This window comes from Macaca mulatta, chromosome 20, assembly GCF_049350105.2.
Source record: "Macaca mulatta isolate MMU2019108-1 chromosome 20, T2T-MMU8v2.0, whole genome shotgun sequence".
In the NCBI taxonomy this organism is placed as follows: Eukaryota; Metazoa; Chordata; class Mammalia; order Primates; family Cercopithecidae; genus Macaca; species Macaca mulatta.
This window is the reverse complement of record NC_133425.1, coordinates 31173726-31197028: the sequence shown is the minus strand read 5'-3', so window position 1 is coordinate 31197028 and position 23303 is coordinate 31173726.

Here is a 23303-nt window from a genome sequence, read left to right as displayed (position 1 = left end):
ATATCCCAGGATGAAAACTAGAAAGAAGCTATCTGAGAAACCGCTTTTGTGATATGTGCTTTCATCTCACACCATTAAACCTTTCCTTTTATTCAACATTTTGGAAAGACTCTTTTTGTCCATTCTATGAATTAATATTTGGGAGCTCATTGAGACCAATGGCAAAAAAGTAAATATCCCAGGATAAAAACAGAAGGAAATCATCTGAAAATCCTTTTGAGAAGTGTGCATTCATCTCACAGTGTTAAACCTTTCTTTGGATACAGAAGTTTGGAAACACTGTTTTTGTCCACTCTGCACATGCACATTAGGGAGTGCTTTGAGGCCTAAGATGAAAAAGTGAATGTCCCAGGATAATAACTCAGAGGAAGATATCAGAGAAACTGCTTTATGATGTGTGCATATTTCTCAGAGAGTTAAACCTTTATTTTCATTCAGCAGTGTTGAAGCACTATTTTTCTCCACTTTGTAAGTGGATATTTGGGAGCTCATTGAGGCCAATGGCCAAAAATTGAATGTCCCAGGATAAGAGCCAAAAGGAAGCAATCAGAAACTGCTTTGTAATGTGTGAATTCATCTAGCAGAATTAAACCTTTCTTTTCTTTTATTTATTTATTTATTATTATTATACTTTAAGTTGTAGGGTACATGTGCATAACGTGCAGGTTTGTTACATATGTATACTTGTGCCATATTGGTGTGCTGCACCCATCAACTTGTCATTTACATCACGTATAACTCCCAATGCAATCCCTCCCCCCTCCCCCTTCCCCCCCTCCCCATGACAGGCCCCTGTGTGTGATGTTCCCCTTCCTGAGTCCAAGTGATCTCATTGTTCAGTTCCCACCTATGAGTGAGAATATGCGGTGCTTGGTTTTCTGTTCTTGTGATAGATTGCTAAGAATGATGGTTTCCAGCTACATCCATGTCCGTACAAAGGACACAAACTCATCATTTTTGATGGCTGCATAGTATTCCATGGTGTATATGTGCCACATTTTCTTAATCCAATCTGTCACTGATGGACATTTGGGTTGATTCCAAGTCTTTGCTATTGTGAATAGTGCTGCAATAAACATACGTGTGCATGTGTCTTTATAGCAGCATAATTTATAATCCTTTGGGTATATCCCCAGTAATGGGATGGCTGGGTCATATGGTACATCTAGTTCTAGATCCTTGAGGAATCGCCATACTGTTTTCCATAATGGTTGAACTAGTTTACAATCCCACCAACAGTGTAAAAGTGTTCCTATTTCTCCACATCCTCTCCAGCACCTGTTGTTTCCTGACTTTTTAATGATCGCCATTCTAACTGGTGTGAGATGGTATCTCATTGTGGTTTTGATTTGCATTTCTCTGATGGCCAGTGATGATGAGCATTTTTTTCATGTGTCTGTTGGCTGTATGAATGTCTTCTTTTGAGAAATGTCTGTTCATATCCTTTGCCCACTTTTTGATGGGGTTGTTTGTTTTTTTCTTGTAAATTTGTTTGAGTTCTTTGTAGGTTCTGGATATTAGCCCTTTGTCAGATGAGTAGATTGCAAAAATTTTCTCCCATTCTATAGGTTGCCTGTTCACTCTGATGGTAGTTTCTTTTGCTGTGCAGAAGCTCTTTAGTTTAATGAGATCCCATTTGTCAATTTTGGCTTTTCCTGCCGTTGCTTTTGTTGTTTTAGACATGAAGTATTTGCCCATGCCTATGTCCTGAATGGTACTACCTAGGTTTTCCTCTAGGATTTTTATGGTATTAGGTCTAACATTTAAGTCTCTAATCCATTTTGAATTAATTTTCGTATAAGGAGTAAGGAAAGGATCCAGTTTCAGCTTTCTACTTATGGCTAGCCAATTTTCCCAGCACCATTTATTAAATAGGGAATCCTTTCCCCATTTCTTGTTTCTCTCAGGTTTTTCAAAGATCAGATGGCTGTAGATGAGTGGTATTATTTCTGAGGACTCTGTTCTGTTCCATTGGTCTATATCTCTGTTTTGGTACCAGTACCATGCTGTTTTGGTTACTGTAGCCTTGTAGTATAGTTTGAAGTCAGGTAGCGTGATGCCTCCAGCTTTGTTCTTTTGACTTAGGATTGTCTTGGAGATGCGGGCTCTTTTTTGGTTCCATATGAACTTTAAAGCAGTTTTTTCCAATTCTGTGAAGAAACTCATTGGTAGCTTGATGGGGATGGCATTGAATCTATAAATAACCTTGGGCAGTATGGCCATTTTCACGATATTGATTCTTCCTATCCATGAGCATGGTATGTTCTTCCATTTGTTTGTGTCCTCTTTTATTTCACTGAGCAGTGGTTTGTAGTTCTCCTTGAAGAGGTCCTTTATATCCCTTGTAAGTTGGATTCCTAGGTATTTGATTCTCTTTGAAGCAATTGTGAATGGAAGTTCATTCCTGATTTGGCTCTCTGTTTGTCTGTTACTGGTGTATAAGAATGCTTGTGATTTTTGCACATTAATTTTGTATCCTGAGACTTTGTGAAGTTGCTTATCAGCTTAAGGAGATTTTGGGCTGAGAAAATGGGGTTTTCTAAATATACAATCATGTCATCTGCAAACAGGGACAGTTTGACTTCTTCTTTTCCTAACTGAATACCCTTGATTTCTTTCTCTTGCCTAATTGCCCTAGCCAGAACTTCCAACACTATGTTGAATAGGAGTGGTGAGAGAGGCCATCCCTGTCTTGTGCCAGTTTTCAAAGGGAATTTTTCCAGTTTTTGCCCATTCAGTATGATATTGGCTGTGGGTTTGTCATAAATAGCTCTTATTATTTTGAGGTACGTTCCATCAATACCGAATTTATTGAGCGTTTTTAGCATGAAGGGCTGTTGAATTTTGTCAAAAGCCTTTTCTGCATCAATTGAGATAATCATGTGGTTCTTGTCTTTGGTTCTGTTTATATGCTGGATTATGTTTATTGATTTGCGAATGTTGAACCAGCCTTGCATCCCAGGGATGAAGCCCACTTGATCATGGTGGATAAGCTTTTTGATGTGTTGCTGAATCCGGTTTGCCAGTATTTTATTGAGAATTTTTGCATCGATGTTCATCAGGGATATTGGTCTAAGATTCTCTTTTTTTGTTGTGTCTCTGCCAGGCTTTGGTATCAGGATGATGTTGGCCTCATAAAATGAGTTAGGGAGGATTCCCTCTTTTTCTATTGATTGGAATAGTTTCAGAAGGAATGGTACCAACTCCTCCTTGTACCTCTGGTAGAATTCAGTTGTGAATCCATCTGGTCCTGGACTTTTTTTGGTTGGTAGGCTATTAATTATTGCCTCAATTTCAGAGTCTGCTATTGATCTATTCAGGGATTCAACTGCTTCCTGGTTTAGTCTTGGAAGAGTGTAAGTGTCCAGGAAATTATCCATTTCTTCCAGATTTTCCAGTTTATTTGCGTAGAGGTGTTTATAGTGTTCTCTGATGGTAGTTTGTATTTCTGTGGGGTCGGTGGTGATATCCCCTTTATCATTTTTAATTGCGTCGATTTGATTCTTCTCTCTTTTCTTCTTTATTAGTATTGCTAGTGGTCTGTCAATTTTGTTGATCTTTTCAAAAAACCAACTCCTGGATTCATTGATTTTTTGGAGAGTTTTTTGTGTCTCTACCTCCTTCAGTTCTGCTCTGATCTTAGTTATTTCTAGCCTTCTGCTAGCTTTCGAATGTGTTTGCTCTTGCTTCTCTAGTTCTTTTAATTGCAATGTTAGAGTGTCAATTTTAGATCTTTCCTGCTTTCTCTTGTGGGCATTTAGTGCTATAAATTTCCCTCTACACACTGCTTTAAATGTGTCCCAGAGATTCTGGTATGTTGTATCTTTGTTCTCATTGGTTTCCAAGAACATCTTTATTTCTGCCTTCATTTCGTTATGTACCCAGTAGTCATTCAGGAGCAGGTTGTTCAGTTTCCATGTAGTTGAGCGGTTTTGATTGAGTTTCTTAGTTCTGAGTTCTAGTTTGATTGCACTGTGGTCTGAGAGACAGTTTGTTATAATTTCTGTTCTTGTATATTTGCTGAGGAGTGCTTTACTTCCAATTACGTGGTCGATTTTGGAGTAAGTACGATGTGGTGCTGAGAAGAATGTATATTCTGTTGATTTGGGGTGGAGAGTTCTATAGATGTCTATTAGGTCTGCTTGCTGCAGAGATGAGTTCAATTCCTGGATATCCTTGTTAACTTTCTGTCTCGTTGATCTGTCTAATGTTGACAGTGGAGTGTTGAAGTCTCCCATTATTATTGTATGGGAGTCTAAGTCTCTTTGTAAGTCTCTAAGGACTTGCTTGATGAATCTGGGTGCTCCTGTATTGGGTGCATATATATTTAGGATAGTTAGCTCTTCCTGTTGAATTGATCCCTTTACCATTATGTAATGGCCTTCTTTGTCTCTTTTGATCTTTGATGGTTTAAAGTCTGTTTTATCAGAGACTAGTATTGCAACCCCCGCTTTTTTTTGTTCTCCATTTGCTTGGTAAATCTTCCTCCATCCCTTTATTTTGAGCCTATGTATGTCTCTGCGTGTGAGATGGGTCTCCTGAATACAGCAGACTGATGGGTCTTGACTCTTTATCCAGTTTGCCAGTCTGTGTCTTTTAATTGGAGCATTTAGTCCATTTACATTTAAGGTTAAGATTGTTATGTGTGACCTTGATCCTGCCATTATGATATTAACTGGTTATTTTGCTCGTTAGTTGATGCAGTTTCTTCCTAGCCTCGATGGTCTTTACATTTTGGCATGTTTTTGCAATGGCTGGTACTGGTTGTTCCTTTCCATGTTTAGTGCTTCCTTCAGGGTCTCTTGTAAGGCAGGCCTAGTGGTGACAAAATCTCTAAGCATTTGCTTATCTGTAAAGGATTTTATTTCTCCTTCACTTATGAAACTTAGTTTGGCTGGATATGAAATTCTGGGTTGAAAATTCTTTTCTTTAAGAATGTTGAATATTGGCCCCCACTCTCTTCTGGCTTGGAGAGTTTCTGCCAAGAGATCTGCTGTTAGTCTGATGGGCTTCCCTTTGTGGGTAACCCGACCTTTCTCTCTGGCTGCCCTTAAGATTTTTTCCTTCATTTCAACTTTGGTGAATCTGGCAATTATGTGTCTTGGAGTTGCTCTTCTCGAGGAGTATCTTTGTGGCGTTCTCTGTATTTCCTGGATTTGAATGTTGGCCTGCCCTACTAGGTTGGGGAAGTTCTCCTGGATGATATCCTGAAGAGTGTTTTCCAACTTGGTTCCATTTTCCCCCTCACTTTCAGGCACCCCAATCAGACGTAGATTTGGTCTTTTTACATAATCCCATACTTCTTGCAGGCTTTGTTCATTTCTTTTTCTTCTTTTTTCTTTTGGTTTCTCTTCTCGCTTCATTTCATTCATTTGATCCTCAATCGCAGATACTCTTTCTTCCAGTTGATCCAGTCGGTTACTGAAGCTTGTGCATTTGTCACGTATTTCTCGTGTCATGGTTTTCATCTCTTTCATTTCGTTTATGACCTTCTCTGCATTAATTACTCTAGCCATCAATTCTTCCACTTTTTTTTCAAGATTTTTAGTTTCTTTGCGCTGGGTACGTAATTCCTCTTTTAGCTCTGAGAAATTTGATGGACTGAGCCTTCTTCTCTCATCTCGTCAAAGTCATTCTCCGTCCAGCTTTGATCCATTGCTGGCGATGAGCTGCGCTCCTTTGCAGGGGAGATGCGCTCTTATTTTTTGAATTTCCAGCTTTTCTGCCCTGCTTTTTCCCCATCTTTGTGGTTTTATCTGCCTCTGGTCTTTGATGATGGTGATGTACTGATGGGGTTTTGGTGTAGGTGTCCTTCCTGTTTGATAGTTTTCCTTCTAACAGTCAGGACCCTCAGCTGTAGGTCTGTTGGAGATTGCTTGAGGTCCACTCCAGACCCTGTTTGCCTGGGTAACAGCAGCAGAGGCAGCAGAAGATAGAATATTTCTGAACAGCGAGTGTACCTGTCTGATTCTTGCTTTGGAAGCTTCCTCTCAGGGGTGTACTCCACCCTGTGAGGTGTGGGGTGTCAGACTGCCCCTAGTGGGGGATGTCTCCCAGTTAGGCTACTCAGGGGTCAGGGACCCACTTGAGCAGGGAGTCTGTCCCTTCTCAGATCTCAACCTCCGTGTTGGGAGATCCACTGCTCTCTTCAAAGCTGTCAGACAGAGTCGTTTGCGTCTGCGGAGGTTTCGGCTGTTTGTTATTGCCCTGTCCCCAGAGGTGGAGTCTACAGAGACAGGCAGGTTTCCTTGAGCTGCTGTGAGCTCCACCCAGTTCGAGCTTCCCAGCAGCTTTGTTTACCTACTTAAGCCTCAGCAATGGCGGGCGCCCCTCCCCCAGCCTCGCTGCTGCCTTGCCGGTAGATCACAGACTGCTGCGCTAGCAATGAGGGAGGCTCCGTGGGTGTGGGACCCTCCCGGCCAGGTGTGGGATATGATCTCCTGGTGTGCCTGTTTGCTTAAGTGCAGTATTGGGGTGGGAGTTACCCGATTTTCCAGGTGTTGTGTGTCTCAGTTCCCCTGGCTAGGAAAAGGGATTCCCTTCCCCCTTGCGCTTCCCAGGTGAGGCAATGCCTCCCCCTGCTTCAGCTCTCGCTGGTCGGGCTACAGCAGCTGACCAGCACCGATCGTCTGGCACTCCCCAGTGAGATGAACCCAGTACCTCAATTGAAAATGCAGAAATCACCGGTCTTCTGTGTCACTCGCGCTGGGAGTTGGAGACTGGAGTTGTTCCTATTCGGCCATCTTTCTGAGAAACTGTTTTGTGATGAGTGCATTCATCCCACAGAGTTAAATCTTTCTTTTGATTCAGCAATTTGGAAACACTGTTGTCCATTCTGTGAATGGGCATTTGGGAACACATTGGGGACAATGGTGTAAAAACAAATATCCCAGGATAAAAACCAGAAAGCATCTGAGAACTGCTTTGTGATGTGTGCATTCATCTCAGAGTTAAACTTTTGTTTTGATAGAGCTGTTTGGAAACACTGCTTTTGTCCACTCTGCCAATGCACATTAGGGAGCTCATGAATCCTAAGATGAAAATGCCAATGTCCCAGGATGAAAACCAAGAATAATCCATCTGATAAACCACTTTGATATGTGTGCATTCATCTCTCAGACTTAAATCTTTGTTTTCATTCTGTAGTTTGGAGCACTGTTTTTGTAGGATCTGTGAAAAGACATCTGGAAAGGCAATGAGGTGTATGTTGAAAAAGAAAATATCTTCTGATAAAAACTATAAAGAAGCTGAGCTCATTGAGGCCAATGGCAAAAAAAGTGAATATCTGAGGATAAAAACAAGATGGAAGCTACCTGAGAAACCACTTTGTGATGTGTACATTCATCTCATCCAGTTAAACCTTTCTTTTGATTCAGCCATTTGGAAACCCTGTTGTTGTCCATTCTATGAATGGCAATTTGGGAGCTCATTGAGGCCAATGATGAAAAAGGGAATATTCCCGGATAAAAACTAGAAGGAAACTCTCTGAAAAACCGTTATGTGATATCTGCATTCATCTTGCACTGTTAAATATTTCTTTCCATTCAGCAGTTTGGAAACACTGTTTTTGTTCATTCTGCAAATGGATGTTTGAGAGCTCATTGAGGCCAATAACGAAAAAGAGAATATCCCAGGATAAAAACAGAAGGAAGTTATCTGAAAACTGCTTTGAAATGTGTGCATTCATCTCACAGAGTTAAATCTTTCTTGGGATATAGAAATTTGGAAACAACTGGTGAATGAATAGAAAGATTTAATTGTGCAAGATTAATGCACACACCATAAACCAGTTTCCCAGAGAGCTTCCTCTTAGTTTTTATCCTGGGATATTCACTTTTTCACTACTGACTTCCATGAGTCCCCAAATGTCCACTCCCAGAAATGACAAAAACAGTGTTTCCAAGCTGCTGAATTGAAAGAAAGGTTTAACTATGTGAGATGAAAACACACATCACAAAACGGTTTCTCAAATAGCTTCCTTACAGTTTTTATTCTGGGATATTCACTTTTTCACCATTGCCCTCAATAAGCATTTAAATCTCCGTTTGCAGAATGTACAAAAATAGTCTTTACAAACTCCTAATTCAAGAGAAAGGTTTATCTCAGTGATATGAATGCACACATTGCAAAGCAGTTTGTCACAAAGCTTCTTTCTAGTTTTTATCTGAAGGTATTTTTTTCACCATAGGCCTGAAGCTGCTCCCAAATATCCCTTTGCTGCTTCTACAAAAACAGTGTTTCCAAACTGCTGAGTGAAAAGAAAGTTTGAAATCTGAGACAAAAATGCACACATCATAATGTGGTTTCTCAGATACCTTCCTTCTAGTTTTTACAATGTAATATTCACTTTTCACCATTGGCCTCATTGAGCTCTTTAATGTCCATTTGCAGAATGGACAAAACAGTGCTTCCAAACTGCTGAATTAAAAGAAAGATTTAACTCTTTAAGATGAATGCAAAAAAACAAAGCAGTTTCTCAGAAAGTGTCTTATCAGTTTTTATCTGAAGATATTTTCCTTTTCAATATCGGCCTCAATTCACTCCCAAATGTCTATATGCAGAATGAACAAAACAGTGTATCCAAACTCTGAGTGAAAAGGAAGGTTTAACTCTGTGAGATTAAAGCTTACATTACAAGGCAGTTTCTCAGATAGCTTCCTTCTGATTTTTATCCTGGGATATTTGCTTTTTTGCCATTGACCTCAGTGAATTCCAAAATCTCTATTCACAGAAAGGGCAAAAACAGTTTTTCCAAACTCCTGAATCAAAAAAGGTTTAACTGTGCCGGATGAATGCACACATCACAAAGTAGTTTCTCAGATATCTTCCTTCCAGTTTTTATCGTGGGATATTTGCTTTAATATTGTTGGTCTCAATGAGCTCCCAAATGATCATTCACAGAGTGGACAAAAACAGTGTTTCCAAACTGCTGAATCAAATGAAAGGGTTAACTCTGTGAGACAAATGCACACATCACAAAGCAGTTTCTCAGATAGCTTCCTTCTAATTTTTATCCTGGGATATTCTCTTTATCACCTTTGACCTCAATGAGTTCCCAAATGTCCATTCACAGATATGACAAAATCAGTGTTTCCAAACAGCTGAGTCAAAGCAAAAGCTTAAATATGCCTGATAAACCCACACATCACAAAGGGGTTTCACAGTTAGCTTCCTTGTAGTTTTTATCCTTTGATATTTACTTTTTCACTATTGGCCTCAATGAGCTCACAAATGTCCATTCTGTGAATGGACAAAAACAGTGTTTCCCAACTGCTCAGTAAAAAGAAGTTTTAACTCTTGCAAGATAAATGTACTCATCACCAAGCAGTTTCTCAGAAAGCTTCTTTCTAGTTTTCACCAAATGTATTTTCTTTTTCACCATAGGCTTCAATGCACCCTGAAATATCTCTACACAGTTTCTACAAAAACAGCGGTTTCAAATTGCTGAAGGAAAAGAAAGGTTATCTCTGTGAGATGAATGCACACATAACAAAGCAGATTCTAAGAAAACGGTATTTTAGTTTTTACCTGAAGATACTTCCTTTTTTACCATAGTCCAAAATGTGCTCCTATATATTCCTTCACAGATCCTTCAAAAACAGTGTTTTCAAAGTGATGAATAAAAGAAACTTTTAACCCTTTGAGATGAATGCTCACATCACAGAGCAGTTTCTCAGGTAGGTTCCTTCTAGTTTTTAGGTTGGGATATTCCTTTTTCACCTCTGGCCTCAATGAGCTCCCAAATGTCCATCTGCAGAAGGGTAAAAAAAGTGTTTCAAAACTGTCCAATCCAAACAAAGTTTTATCTGTGCCAAATGAATGTTCAAATCACAAAGTGGTTTCTCAGGTAATTTCCTTCCAATTTTTATCATAGGATATTCACTTTTTCACAATTGGACTCAATGAGACCCCAAAATGTTCATTCACAGAATGAACAAAAAAAAATTGTTTCCAAACAGTTAAATGAAAAGAAAAGTTTAACTCTGTGAGATGAATTAAAACATCACAAAGGAGTTTCTCAGAAAACTTCTTTGTAGTTTCTATCTGAAGAGATTTCTTTTTCACCATAGGCCTCAATGCACTCCCAAAAATCCCTTCACAGATTCTACAAAATAGTGTTTCCAGACTGCTGAATGAAAAGAAAGATTTAACTCTGCAAGGTAAATTCAAACATCACAAAGCAATTTTTCAGATAGCTTCTTTCTAGTTTTTATCCTGGGATAAACACCTTTTCGCAATGTGCATCAATGCACTCCAAAATGTCCATTCGTAGAATGGGAAAGACAGTGTTACCAAAACTGCTGAATTAAAAGAAAGGTTTAACTCTGTGAGGTGAATGCTCACATAGCAAAGCTGTTTCTCAGAAACCTTCTTTCTATTTTTTATCCTGAGACATTTACTTTTTCACTATTGGCCTCAATGAGCTCCCAAATGTCCATTGGCAGAATGGACAAAAATCCTGTTTCCAAACTGCTGAACGAAAAGAAAGGTTTAACTCTGTGAGTTGAATGCACACATCACAAACCAGTTTCTCAGATTGCTTCCTTGTAGTTTTTATACTGGGGTATCCAATTTTCATTTTTGGCCTCATTGAGATCCCAAATGACCATTCACAGAATGGACAAAAACAATTTTTTCAAACTGCTGAATCAAAAGAAAGTTTTAACTCTGCATGATGAATGCAAACATAAGCAAGTTGTTTTTCAGATACATTCCTTCTGGTTTTTATCCTGGGATATTCACTTTGTCACCTTTGGACAAAATGAGCTCCCAAATATGCATTCACAAAATGGACAAAAAAGTGCTTCCAAACTGCTAAATCAAAACAAATGTTTCACTCTGAGATGAAAGCACACAATACAAAGCAGTTTATCACATAGCTTCCTTCTATTTTTTACCTTGGGATATTCATTTTTCCCCATTGCCTTCAATGAGCTCCCAAATGTACATTCCCAGAATGGGTAAACGAGCGTTTCCAAACTGCTGAATCAAAAGTAAGGTTTAGCTCTGTGACATGAATGCAAACATCACAAAGCAGTTTCTCAGAAAGCTTCTTAAAGTATTTTTCTGAAGATATTTTATTTTCACCATAGGCCAAAAGGAGCTCCCAAGTATCCCTTTGCAGATTACATAGAGACAGTGGTTCCAAACTGCTGAATGAAAAGAAAGGTTTAACTCTGTGAAGTAAATGCACCCATCATAAAGCAGTTTCTCAGAAACCTTCTCTCCAGTTTTTATCCTAAGATATTTTCTTTTTCACCATGGGCCTCAAGGTGCTTCCAAGTATCCCTTAGCAGATTCAACAAAAACAGTATTTCCAAACTGCTGAATGAGAAGAAAGCTTCAACTCTGCAAGATGAATGCACACATCACAAAGTTGTTTCTCAGATCGCTTCCTTCTAGTTTTAATCCTGGGATGTTCTTTTTTTCCCCATTGGCCTCAATGAGCCTCCAAATGTTCATGGGCAGAATGAAAAAAAAAAAGTGTTTCCAAACTGCTGAGTCAAAAGGAAGGTTAAACTCTGTGAGATGAATGCACACATTCAAAGATGTTTTTCAGAAATCTTCTTACTAGTTTTTATCCTGGCATATTCATGTTTTTGCTATTGGCCTCAATGAGCTCCCAAATGTTCACTTGCAGAATGGACAAAAACAATATTTCCCAGCTGCTGAATCAAAAGAAAAATATAACTCCATGAGATGAATGCATACATCCTAAAGCAGGTTCTCAGGAAGCCTCTTTGTAATTTTTACCTGAAGATATTTTGTTTTTCACCATAGGCCTCAATGTGCTCCCAAATATCCCTTCACAGTTTCTACAAAAACAGTGTTTCCAAACTGCTGAAGGAAAAGAAAGGTCTAATTTTGTGAAATAAATGCTATAACACAGTGGTTTCTCAGATAGGCCTTCTAGTTTTTAACCTGGTATATTCACTTTTTCGCATTTTACCACAAAGAGCTCCCAAAGTTCATTCACAGAATGGAAAAAAACAGCGTTTCCAAACTTTGAATCAGGAGAAATGTTTAACTCTGTGAGACAAATGTTTGTATCACAAAGCAGTTTCTTGCAAACTTTCTTTCTAGTGTTTATCTGAAGATATTTTCTTTTTCACCATAGGCCTCAAGGTGCTCCCAAATATCCCTTCACAGCTTGTACAAAAACCATTTTTACAAACAGCTGAATCAAAAGAAACTTTTAACTCTGTAAGATGATTGCACACATCACAAAGATGTTTCTCAGAAAGTTTCTTTCTACTTTTATTCTGGGATTTTCAGTTTTTCAAAATTGACCTCAATGAGCTCCCAAATGTACATTCACATTATGAACAAAAACAGTGTTTCCAAAGTGTTGAATCAAAAGAAATGTTTAATTCTGTGAGATGAATGCACACGTCACAAATCAGTTTCTCAGATAGCTTCATTTTATTTTTTTATCATGGTAGATTTGCTCTTTCACCATTGGCATAAGGGAGCTCCCAAATGTCCATTTGCAGAATGGACAAAAAAAGTGTTTACAAGTTGCTGAATCAAAAGAAAGGTTTAACTCTGTGAGATTAATGCACACATCACAAACGGTTTCTCAGAAAGTTTCCTTCTAGTTTTTATCTGAAGATATTTTCTTTTTCACCATAAGTTTCAATGCTGTCCCAAATATCCCTTCTCAGATACTACAACAACTGTGTTTCCAAACTGCTGACTCAACAGAAAGTGTTCACTCTGCAAGATGAATGCACATATCACAAAGTGGTTTCTTGGAGAACCTCCTTCTAGATTTTATACTGAGATATTCTTTTATGGCCATTGTCCTCAATGAGTACCCAAATGTCCATTGGCAGAATGGAAAAAACAGTGTTTCCAAACTGTTGAATGAAAAGAAAGGTTTAACTCTGTGAGTTGAGATGGTGCCATCACAAATTTGTTGCTCAGAATCATTCTTTCTAGTATTTATCCTGGGAAATTCGCTTTTTCACCACTGGTTTCAAAGAGCTCCCAAATGTCCATTCACAGAAAGGACTAAAACAGTGTTTCCAAACTGCTGCATGAAGAGAAAGATTTACTTATGCAAAGTGCATGCACACATCACAAGAGGTATTCTCAGACAGTTTCCTTCCCGTTTTTATCCTGGAATATTCACTTTTTTTGTCATTGGCCTCAATGAATTGACAACTGTCTACACACAGATTGGACAAATAAGTGTTTCCAAACTGCTTAACCAAAAGAAAGGTTTAACTCTGTGAGTTGAATGCATGCATCACAAAGCAGTTTCTCAGAAAACTTTCTAGTTTTTATCTGATGATATTTTCTTTTTCAACATAGGTGTATATGCTCTTCAAAACATCCCTTTGCAGATTCCACAAAACAGTGTTTCCAAACTGCTAAATGAAAATAACGGATTAACTCTGTGAGATGAATTCACACATCACAAAGCAGTTTCTCAGATGGCCTTTTTCTAGTTCTTATCCTGGGATATTCACCTTTTCACCCTTAGCCTCAAGGTGCTCTGAAATGTCCATTTGCAGAATGGACAAAAACAGTGTTTTCCCACTCCTCAGTAAAAGGAGTTTTAACCCCGTGAGATAAATGGACATGAAACCAAGCTGCTTCTCAGAAGGCTTCTTTCTAGTTTTTAGCTAAAGTTAAAATATTACTTTTTCACCATAAGCCTCATTGCACTCCCAAATATCTCTTTGCAGATTCCACAAAATCAGAGGTTCCAAACTCCTGAAAGAAAAGAAAGTTTTAGCTCTGTGAGATGGATGCACACATCACAAAGCAGTTTCTAAGAAAGCTTCATTCTAGTTTTTACCTGAAGATGCTTTCTTTTTTATCATATCCAAACTGCCCTCCGAAATATTTCTTCACAGATCCTTCAAAAACAGTGTTTTCAAACAGCTGAATGAAAAGAAACTTCTAAATCTTCGAGAAGAATTCTCACATCACAAAGCAGTTTGTCAGATTCTTTGCTTCTAGGTTTTGTCCTGGGACATTTGAATTTTGCATTTGGCATCAATGGGTTCCCAATGTCCATTTGCAGAATGGACAAAAACAGTGTTTGTAGACTGCTGAATGAAAAGGTTTAACTCTGTGAGATGAATACACATACCACAAAGTGGGTTCTCAGATAGCTTCTTTCTAGTTTTTATCCTGGGATATTTGCTTTTTCACCATTGGCCTCAATGAGTTCCCAGAGTCCATTCAGAGAATGGACAAAAACATTTTGCCAGACTGCCGAATCAAAACAAAGGTTTAACTCAGAGATGAATGCACATATCACAAAGCAGTTTCTCGGAAAGCTTCTTTCTAATTTTTATCTGAACATATTTTATTGTTCACCATTACCTCAATAACCTCCCAAATGTCCCTTAGCAGACTCTACAAAAACATTGCTTCCTAACTTCTGAAAGAATAGGAATGCTTAACTGTGTGACTTGAATGCACACATCACAAAGTGGTTTCTCAAATAGATTCATTCTAGGCTTTATCTGGGATATTCACTTTTTTGCCTTTGGCCTCAATGTGCGCCTAAATGTCCATTCACAGTAAAGGATGAAAAGAATGTTTCTAAACTGGTGAATCAAAAAAAAAAAGTTTAACTATGCAAGATGAATGCGGACATTATAGAGTGGTTTCTCAGATAGCTTCATTCTGGTTTTTATCCTGGGATATTCACTTCTTTGCTGAGGCCTTAAAGGGGCTCCCAAATGTCCATTCACAGAATGGACAATAACAGTGCTTTTAAACTGCTGAATCAAAAGAAAGGTTTACATTTGAGAGATGAATGCACACATTAAAAACGAGTTTTTCAGAAAGTTTCTTTCCAGTTTTTATCTGAAAATATTTTCCTTATCACTGTAGGCCTCAATGCGATCCCAAATATCCTTTTGCACATTCTACAAAAACAGTGTTTCCAAACTACTTTATGAAAAGAAAAGTTTACCTCTGTGAGGTTAAAGCAGACATCACAAAGCAGTTTCTCAAACAGCTTCCTTCTAGATTTTATCCTGGGATATTTGCTTTTTCACCATTGGCCTCAGTGAGCTCCCAAATGTTCATTCACAGAACTGACAAAAATAGTGTTTCCAAACTGCTGATTCAAGAGACAGTTTTAACTCTGTGAGACTAATGCACACATCACAATGCAGTTTCTCAGAAAGTTTCTTTATAGTTTTTATGTAAAGGTATTTTCTTTTTCAACTAAGACCTGTATGCACTCCCAAATATCCCTTCACAGATTCTACAAAACAGTGTTTCCTAACTACTGAATGAAAAGAAAGTTTCAACTCTGTGAGATGAATGCACATATCACAAAATGGGTTTTCACATAGTTTCCTTATAGTTTTTATTCTGGAACATTCGTTTTTTCGCCATTGGCACCAATGAGCTTCCAAATGTCCATTACACAATGCATAAAAACAGTGTTTCACAAATGCTCAGTAAAAAAGAACTTTTCACTCTGTAAGATGAATGTAAACATCACAAACTGTTTCCCAGAGAGCTTTCTTATAGATTTGTCCTGGGATATTCGCTTTTTCACCTTTGGCCTCAATGAGCTCCCAAATGTTCCTTTGCAGAATGGACAAAAGTAGTGTTTCCACACTGCTGAACCAAAAGAAAGTTTTAGCACTGTGAGATGAATGCACACATCATGAAGCGGGTTCAGAGATGGCTTCCTTCTAATTTTTATCCTGGAATATTCCCTTTTCCCCCACTGGCCTCAATGAGCACCGAATTTCTATTCACAGAATGGAAAAAACTGTTTCCAAACTGCTGAATGAAAAGATAGGCTTACCTTTGTGAGATAAATGCACACATCACAAAGCAGCTTCTCAGAAAGCTTCTTTATAGTTTTTATCTTAAGATATTTTATTTTTCACCATAGCCCTCAATGCACTCGAATTATCCCTTTGCAGGTTCCACAAAAACTGTGTCTCCAAGCAGCCAAATTAAAAGTCAGGTTTATCTCTGTGAGATGAATGCACACATCATGAAGTGGTTTTTCAAATAGCTTCCTTCCAGTTCTTATCTTGGAATATTTGCTTTTTCACCATTTCCCTCAATGAGCTCCCAAATATCCATTGATAGAATGGACAAAAACAGTGTTTCCAAACTGCTGAATCAAAAGAAAGGTTTAACTCTGTCAGATGAATGCACACATCACAAAACAGTTTCTCAGAAATCTTCTTTTTAGTTTAATCTAAAGATATTTTCTTTTTCACCACAGACCTCAACACGTTCACAAATATTCCTTCACAAATTCTACAAAAACAGTGTCTCCAAACTGCTGAATGAAAAGAAAGGTTTAACCCTGCATGGTGAATGCACACATCACAAAGTGGTTTCTCCTTCTAGTTATTATCCTGGAATATTTGCCTTTTCACCATTGGCCAGAATGAGCTCCCAAATGTCTCTTCACGGAATGGACCAAAATGGTGCTTCCAAACTACTGAATCAAAAGAAAGGCTTAACTCTGCAAGGGGAATGCACACATCACAAAGCAGTGTCTCAGATAGCTTCCTTCTAGTTTTAATACTGGAATATTAGCTGTTTCAACATTGGCCTTAATGAATTCCCAAATGTCCATTCACAAATGGACAAAAACAGTATTTCCAAACTACTGAATCAAAAGAAAAGTTTAACTCTGTGAGATGAATTCACACATCACAAAGCAGTTTCTCAGATACTTTCCTTATAGTTTTTATCCTAATATATTCACTTTTTGCCATTGGCCACAATGAGCTCCCACATGTTCATTTGCAGAATGGTCTTTCCTCACTGCTCAGAAAAAGGATATTTTCACTCTGTGAGATGAAGGCACACATCACAAAGTGGTTTCTCAGATAGCTCCCTCCTAGTTTTTATCCAGGGATATTCACTTTTCCACAATTGGTCTCAAAGAGCTCCCAAATGTCCATTCACAGATATGACAAAAACAATGTTTCCAAACTGTAAAATCAAAAGAAAAATTTAATTCTGTGCATTCATCAATGCACACATCACAAACAGGTTTCTCAAGAAGCGTGTTTCTACTTTTTAATTGAAGATATTTTCCTTTTCACTGTAGGACTGAATGTGATCCCAAATATTCCTTCTCAGATTCCACAAGCAATATTTCCAAACTGCTGAATGAAAAGAAAGTTTTAACTCTACGAGATGAATGCACACATCACAAAGCAGTTTCTCAGGTAGCTTCCTTCTATTTCTTATCCTGGGATATTTGCTTTTTCATCATTGGTCTCAATGAGCTCCCAAGTGTCCATTCACCAAATGAACAAAAACAGTGTTTCCAAACTCGTGAATCAAAAGAAAGGTTTACTTCTATGAGATGAATGCACAAATCGCAAAGAAGTTTCTTAGAAAGTTTCTAAAGCAGTGTTTTCAAACTACTGAAAGAAAAGAAAGGTTTAACTCCCCTACATGAATGCACACACAATGAAAGCAGTTTCTCAGATAGCTTCCCTCTATTTTTATCCTAGGATATTCATATTTTTGTCACTGGCCTCAATGAGTTCCAAAATGTCCACTTGCAGAATGGAGAAAATCAGTCTTTTTAAACTGCTACATCAAAAGAAAGGTTTAACTCTGTGAGGTGAATTCACACATCACAAAGCAGTTTCTCAGAAAGCTTCTTTCTACTTTTATCTGAGGATATTTTTCTTTCAACCTTTGGTCTCAATGTGTTCCCAAATATGCTTTCACTGACTCTACAAACACAGTGTTTGCAAACTGCTGAATGAAAATAAAGGTTTAACTCTGTGAGATGAATACCCACATAACAAAGCTGTTTCTCAGATAGCTTCCTTCTAGTTCTTATCCTGGGATATTCCCTTTTCACCATTGGCTTCAATAAGGTCCCAAATGTCCATTTGCAGAATGGACAAAAACCGTCTTTCCTCACAGCTCAGTAAAAAGGATATTTTAACTCTGTGAGATAAATGCACACATTAAAAACAGTTTCTCAGATAGCTTCCTTCTAGTGTTATCCTGGGATATTCATTTTTTCACCATTGGCCTCAATCATCTCGCAAATGTCCATTTACAGAATGGACAAAAATAGTGTTTCAACACTGCTTAATCCAAAGAAAGGTTTAATTCTATGAAATGAATGCATACATTACAAATCATTTTCTCAGAAACCTTCTTTCTAGTTTTTTTTTTTTTTGGAAGATATTTTCCTTTTCACCTTAGACCTCAATATGCTCCCAAATATCCCTTTGCAGATTCCACAGACAGTGTTTCCAAACTTCTGAATGAAAAGAAAGGTTTAACTCTGTGAGATGAATTCACGCATCACAATGCGGTTCCTCACATAGCTTCCTTCTAGTTTTTATCCTGGTGTATTCACTTTTTGACATTTGCCTCAATGAGCTCACAAATACCCATTCACAGAATGGACAAAAACAGTTTCCCAACTGCTGAGAAAAAAGGAAGTTTTAACTCTGCAAAGGGAATGAACACATCACAAAACGGTTTCTCAGGTAACAACCTTCTAGATTTTTTCCTGGGATATTCTCTTTATTACCATTGGCCTCAATGAACTCCCAAATGTCCATTTGCAGAAAGGACAAAAATTGTACTTCCCAACTGCTCAGTAACAAAGAATTTTTAACTCTGTGAGGTGAATGCACACGTCACAAAACAGTTTCTCAGACAGCATCCTTCTAGTTTTTATCCTGGGATATTATCTTTTTCATCATTGGCCTAAATATACATTCGCAGAATGGACAACTGTATTTTCAAACTGCTGAGTCAAAAGAAATGTGTAACTCTCTGAGGTGAATACACATATCAAAAAGTGGTTTCTCATATAGCTTCATTCTAGTTTTTATCCTGATGTATTCCCTTTTTCACTATTGGCCTCAATGAGCTCCCAAATGTCCATTAGCAGAATTGAGAAAAACAGTGTTTCCAAATTGCTAAATCAAAAAAATGGTTTAGCTCTGTGAAATGATTGCACACATCACAGAGTTGTTTCTCAGATAGTGTCCTTCTCAATTTTATCCTGGGTTAATTGCTTTTTCACCATTGGCCTCAATAAGCTCCCAAATATACATTCATATAAAGTACAAAAGCAGTGTTTCCCAACTGATCAGTAAATGTAAGTTTAAACTTTGTGTGTTTTAAATCTCTGAGATGAGTGCACACATCACAAAGTGGTTTCTCAGATAGCTTCCTTCTACTTTTTACCCTGGGCTATTCACTTTTTTGCAATTGGGCCCAAATGTCCAGTCCCAGAATGTACAAAAACAGTGTTTCAGGATTGCTGAATCAAAAGAATGGTTTAACTCTTTGAGATGAATGCATATATCACAAAACAGTTTCTAAGAAAACTTCTTTGTAGTATTTATCTGAACATATTTTCTTTTTCACCATAGGTCTCATAGTGCTCTCAAATATCCCTTGGCAGATTCTACAAAAACAGTATTTTGAAACTTCTGAATGAAAAGGAACTTTTAACTTTTCAAGTGAATGCACACATCACGAAGCAGTTTGTCAGATTTCTTCCCATAGTTTTATCCCAGGATATTAACTTTTTCATTTTTGGCCATAATGAGCTCCCAAATGTCCATTTGCAGAATGGAAAAATACAGTGTTTCAAAACTGCTGAATCAAAAGAAAGGTTTGAGTATGTGAGTTTCTCAAAAATCTTCTTTCTAGCTTTTATCTGAAAATACCTTCTATTTCACCATAGGACTAAATGCACTCCCAAATATCCCTTCATAGATTCCACAACAACAGTGTTTCCAAACTGCTGAATGAAAGGAAAGGTTTAACTAGGCGAGATGAGTGCACAAATTGCAAAACAGTTTCTCAGATCTCTTCATTCAAGTTTTATCCCAGAATATTCACTTTTTTGCCACAGGCCTCAATGAGTTCTCAAATGTCCATTCGCAAAATTGACAAAAACAGTGTTTCCAAAGTGCTGAAACAAAAGAAAGTTTTAACTCTGTGAGATGAATGCACAAATCACAAAGCAGTTTCTCAGATCTCTTCATTCAGCTTTTATCATAGTATATTTGATTTTTCTCCTTTGGCCTCAAAGAGCTCCCAAATATCCAGTCATAGAATGGACAAAAACAGTGTTTCGAAACTGCTGAATCAAAAGAAAGGCTTAACTCTGTGGGATGAATGTACACATCACTAAGCAGTTTCTCACAAAGCTTTTTTCTAGTTTGCATTCTGAGATATTAGCTTTTTCACCATTGGCCTCAATGAGCTCCCAAATATCTCTTTGCAGATTCTACAAAAACAGTGTTTCTTAAGTGTGGAAGAAAAGAAAGATTGAATTCTGTGAGGTGAATGTAGACAATGTGAAGCAGTTTCTCAGATAGCTTCCTTCTAGTTTTTTTCCAGGGATATTTGCATTTTTGCCATGGGCCTCAATGTGCTCCCAAAAGTTCATTCAGAGAATGAACAAAAAACCAATGTTCCCAAACTACTGAATCAAAAGAAAAGTTTAGTTCTGTGTTATGAAGGTACACATAGCAAAGAGATTTCTCAGATAGCTTCCTTCTAGTTTTTATCCTGGGATGTTTGATTTTTGGCATTAGCCTCAATGAACTCCCAAATGTCCATTTGCAGAATGAAAAAAAAAAGTGTTTCCAAACTGCTGAATCAAAAGAAAGGTTTAACTTTGTGAGATGAATGCACACATCACAAAGCAGTTTCTCAGAAAGCTTCTTTCTAGTTTTAATCTGAATATATTTTCTTTTTCACCATAGCCTCAATGCATCCCCAAATATTCCTTTGCAGATTCTACAAAAACAGTGTTTCCAAACTGCTGAAAGAAAAGAAAGATTTAACTCTGTGAGATAAATGGACACACCACACAGTGGTTTCTCAGGTAGCTTCTTTCTAGTTTTTATCCTGGGATATTAACTTTTTTTGCCTTTTGGCCTCAATGAGCTCCCAAATACCCATTCACAGAAAAGACAAAAACAGTGTTTCAAAACTGGTGAATCAAAAAACAGCTTTTACTCTGCAAGAGGAATGCACACATTACAAAGCTGTTCCTCAGATAGCTTCCTTCTAGTTTTCCTCCTGGGATATTTGCATTTTTGACATTGGTCTCAATGAGCTCCCAAATGTCCATTTGCAGAATGGACAAAAACAGGTCTTCCAAACTGCTGAATGAAAAGAAAGGTTTAATTCAGTGAGGTGAATGCATACATCACACAGTGGTTTTTCACATAGCTTTCCTGTATATTTTATTGTAGGATATTTTCTTTTCCACAATTGAACTCAACGAGGTCCCAAGTGTTCATTCGTGGAATGCACAAATGCAGTTTTCCCCAACTCGTCAGTAAAAGGTAGTTTTCAGTCTGTGAGATGATTGAGCACGTCACAAAGTGGTTCCTCTGATAGTTTCCTTGCAGCTTTGATCCTGGGATACTGGTTTTCTCATCTTTGAACTCAAAGAGCGTCCTAATATCTATTTGCAGAATGGACAAAAACAGTGTTTCCAAACTGCTGAATCAAAGGAAAGGTTGAACTCTCTGAGATGAAACCATACATCACAAAGTGGCTTCTTAAATAGTTTCCTTCTAGTTTTTGTCCTGGGATATTCACTTTACTGCCATTGGCCTCAATGGGCTCCCAAATATCCATTTGCAGAATGGACAAAAACAGAGTTTCCAAACTGCTGAATCAAAAGAATGTATTAACTCTGTGAGATGAACCCATCCATCAAAAAGCAGTTTCTCAGAAAGCTTCTTTCTGGTTCTTATCTGAAGATATTTTCTTTTCACCATAGGCCTCAATGCACTCCAAATGTCCATTCACAGTATGGACAAAAACAGTGATTCCAAACTGCTGAATGAAAGAAAGGTTTAACTATGTGAGATGAATGCACACATCACAAAGAATTTTTCGAATAGATTCCTTCTAATTTTTATCCTGGGATACTCCCTTTTCTGCCTTTGGCCTCTATGAGTTCCTAAATGTCCATTACAGAATGGACAAAAACAGTGTTTCTAAAATGCTGAATCAAAGAAAAAGTTGAACTCTCTGACATGAAAACATACAACACAAAGTGGCTTCTCAGATAGCTTCCTTCTAGTTTTTATCCTGGGATATTCACTTTATTGCCATTGGCCTCAATGAACTCCCAAATGTCCTTTCGCAGAATGGGCAAAAACAGAGTTTCCAAACTGCTGAATCAAAAGAATGTATTAACTCTGTGAGATGAATGCATGCTTCACAAAACAGTTTCTCAGAAAGCTTCTTTCTAGTTCTTATCTGAAAATATTTTCTTTTTCACCATAGGCCTCAATGCACTCCCAAATATCCATTCACAGAATGGACAAAAACAGTGATTCCAAACTGGTGAATGAAGGAAACGTTTAACTATGTGAGATGAATGCACACATCACAAAGAATTTCTCAGATAGATTCCTTCTAATTTTTATCCTGGGATATTCCCTTTTCTGCCTTTGGCCTCTATGGGATCCTAAATATCCCTCCACAGAATGGACAAAAACAGTCTTTCCAAACTACTGAATCAAAAGAAAAATTTAAATTTGTGAGATGAATGCACACATCACAACTGTTTTCTCAGATAGATTCTTTGTAGTTTTTATCCAGAGATATTCATTTTTTTGCCATTGGCCTCAATGAGCTCAAATAGTCCATTTGCAGAATGAACAAAACAGTGCTTCCAAGCAGCTGAATCAAAAGAAAGATTTAACCCAGTGCAATGAAAGCCCACATCACAAAGCAGTTTCTCAGAAAGCTTCTTTCTAGTTTTCATCTGAATATATTTTCCTTTTCTCCAAAGGCCTCAATGTGCTTCCAAATATCCCTTCACTGATACTACAAAAAGAGTGTTTCCAACCTTTTGAATGAAAAGGAAGATTTAACTCTGGGAGGTGAATGTACACATTGCAAAGCAGTTTCTCATATAGCTTTCTTCTAGTCTTTACCCTAGGATATTCACTTTTTTGCCATTGGCCTCAATGAGCTCCCAAATGTCCATTTGAAGAATGGACAAAAACAGTGTTTCCAAACTGGTGAAAGAAAAGAAAGATTTAATTCTGTGAGATGAATGCACACATCACAAAGCAATTTCTCAGATAGTTTCCTCTCAGTTTTTATCCTGGGACATTCAATTTTTTGCCATTGGCCTCAGTGAGCTCCCAAATGTTCATTCACAGAATGGGGAAAAACAGAATTTTTAATCTGCTAAATCAAAAGAAAGTTTTAACTCTGTTAGTTGAATGCACACATCACAAAACAGTTTCTCAGAAAGCTTCTCTCAAATTTTAATCTGAATATATTTTCCTTTTCACCATAGAACTCAACGTGTT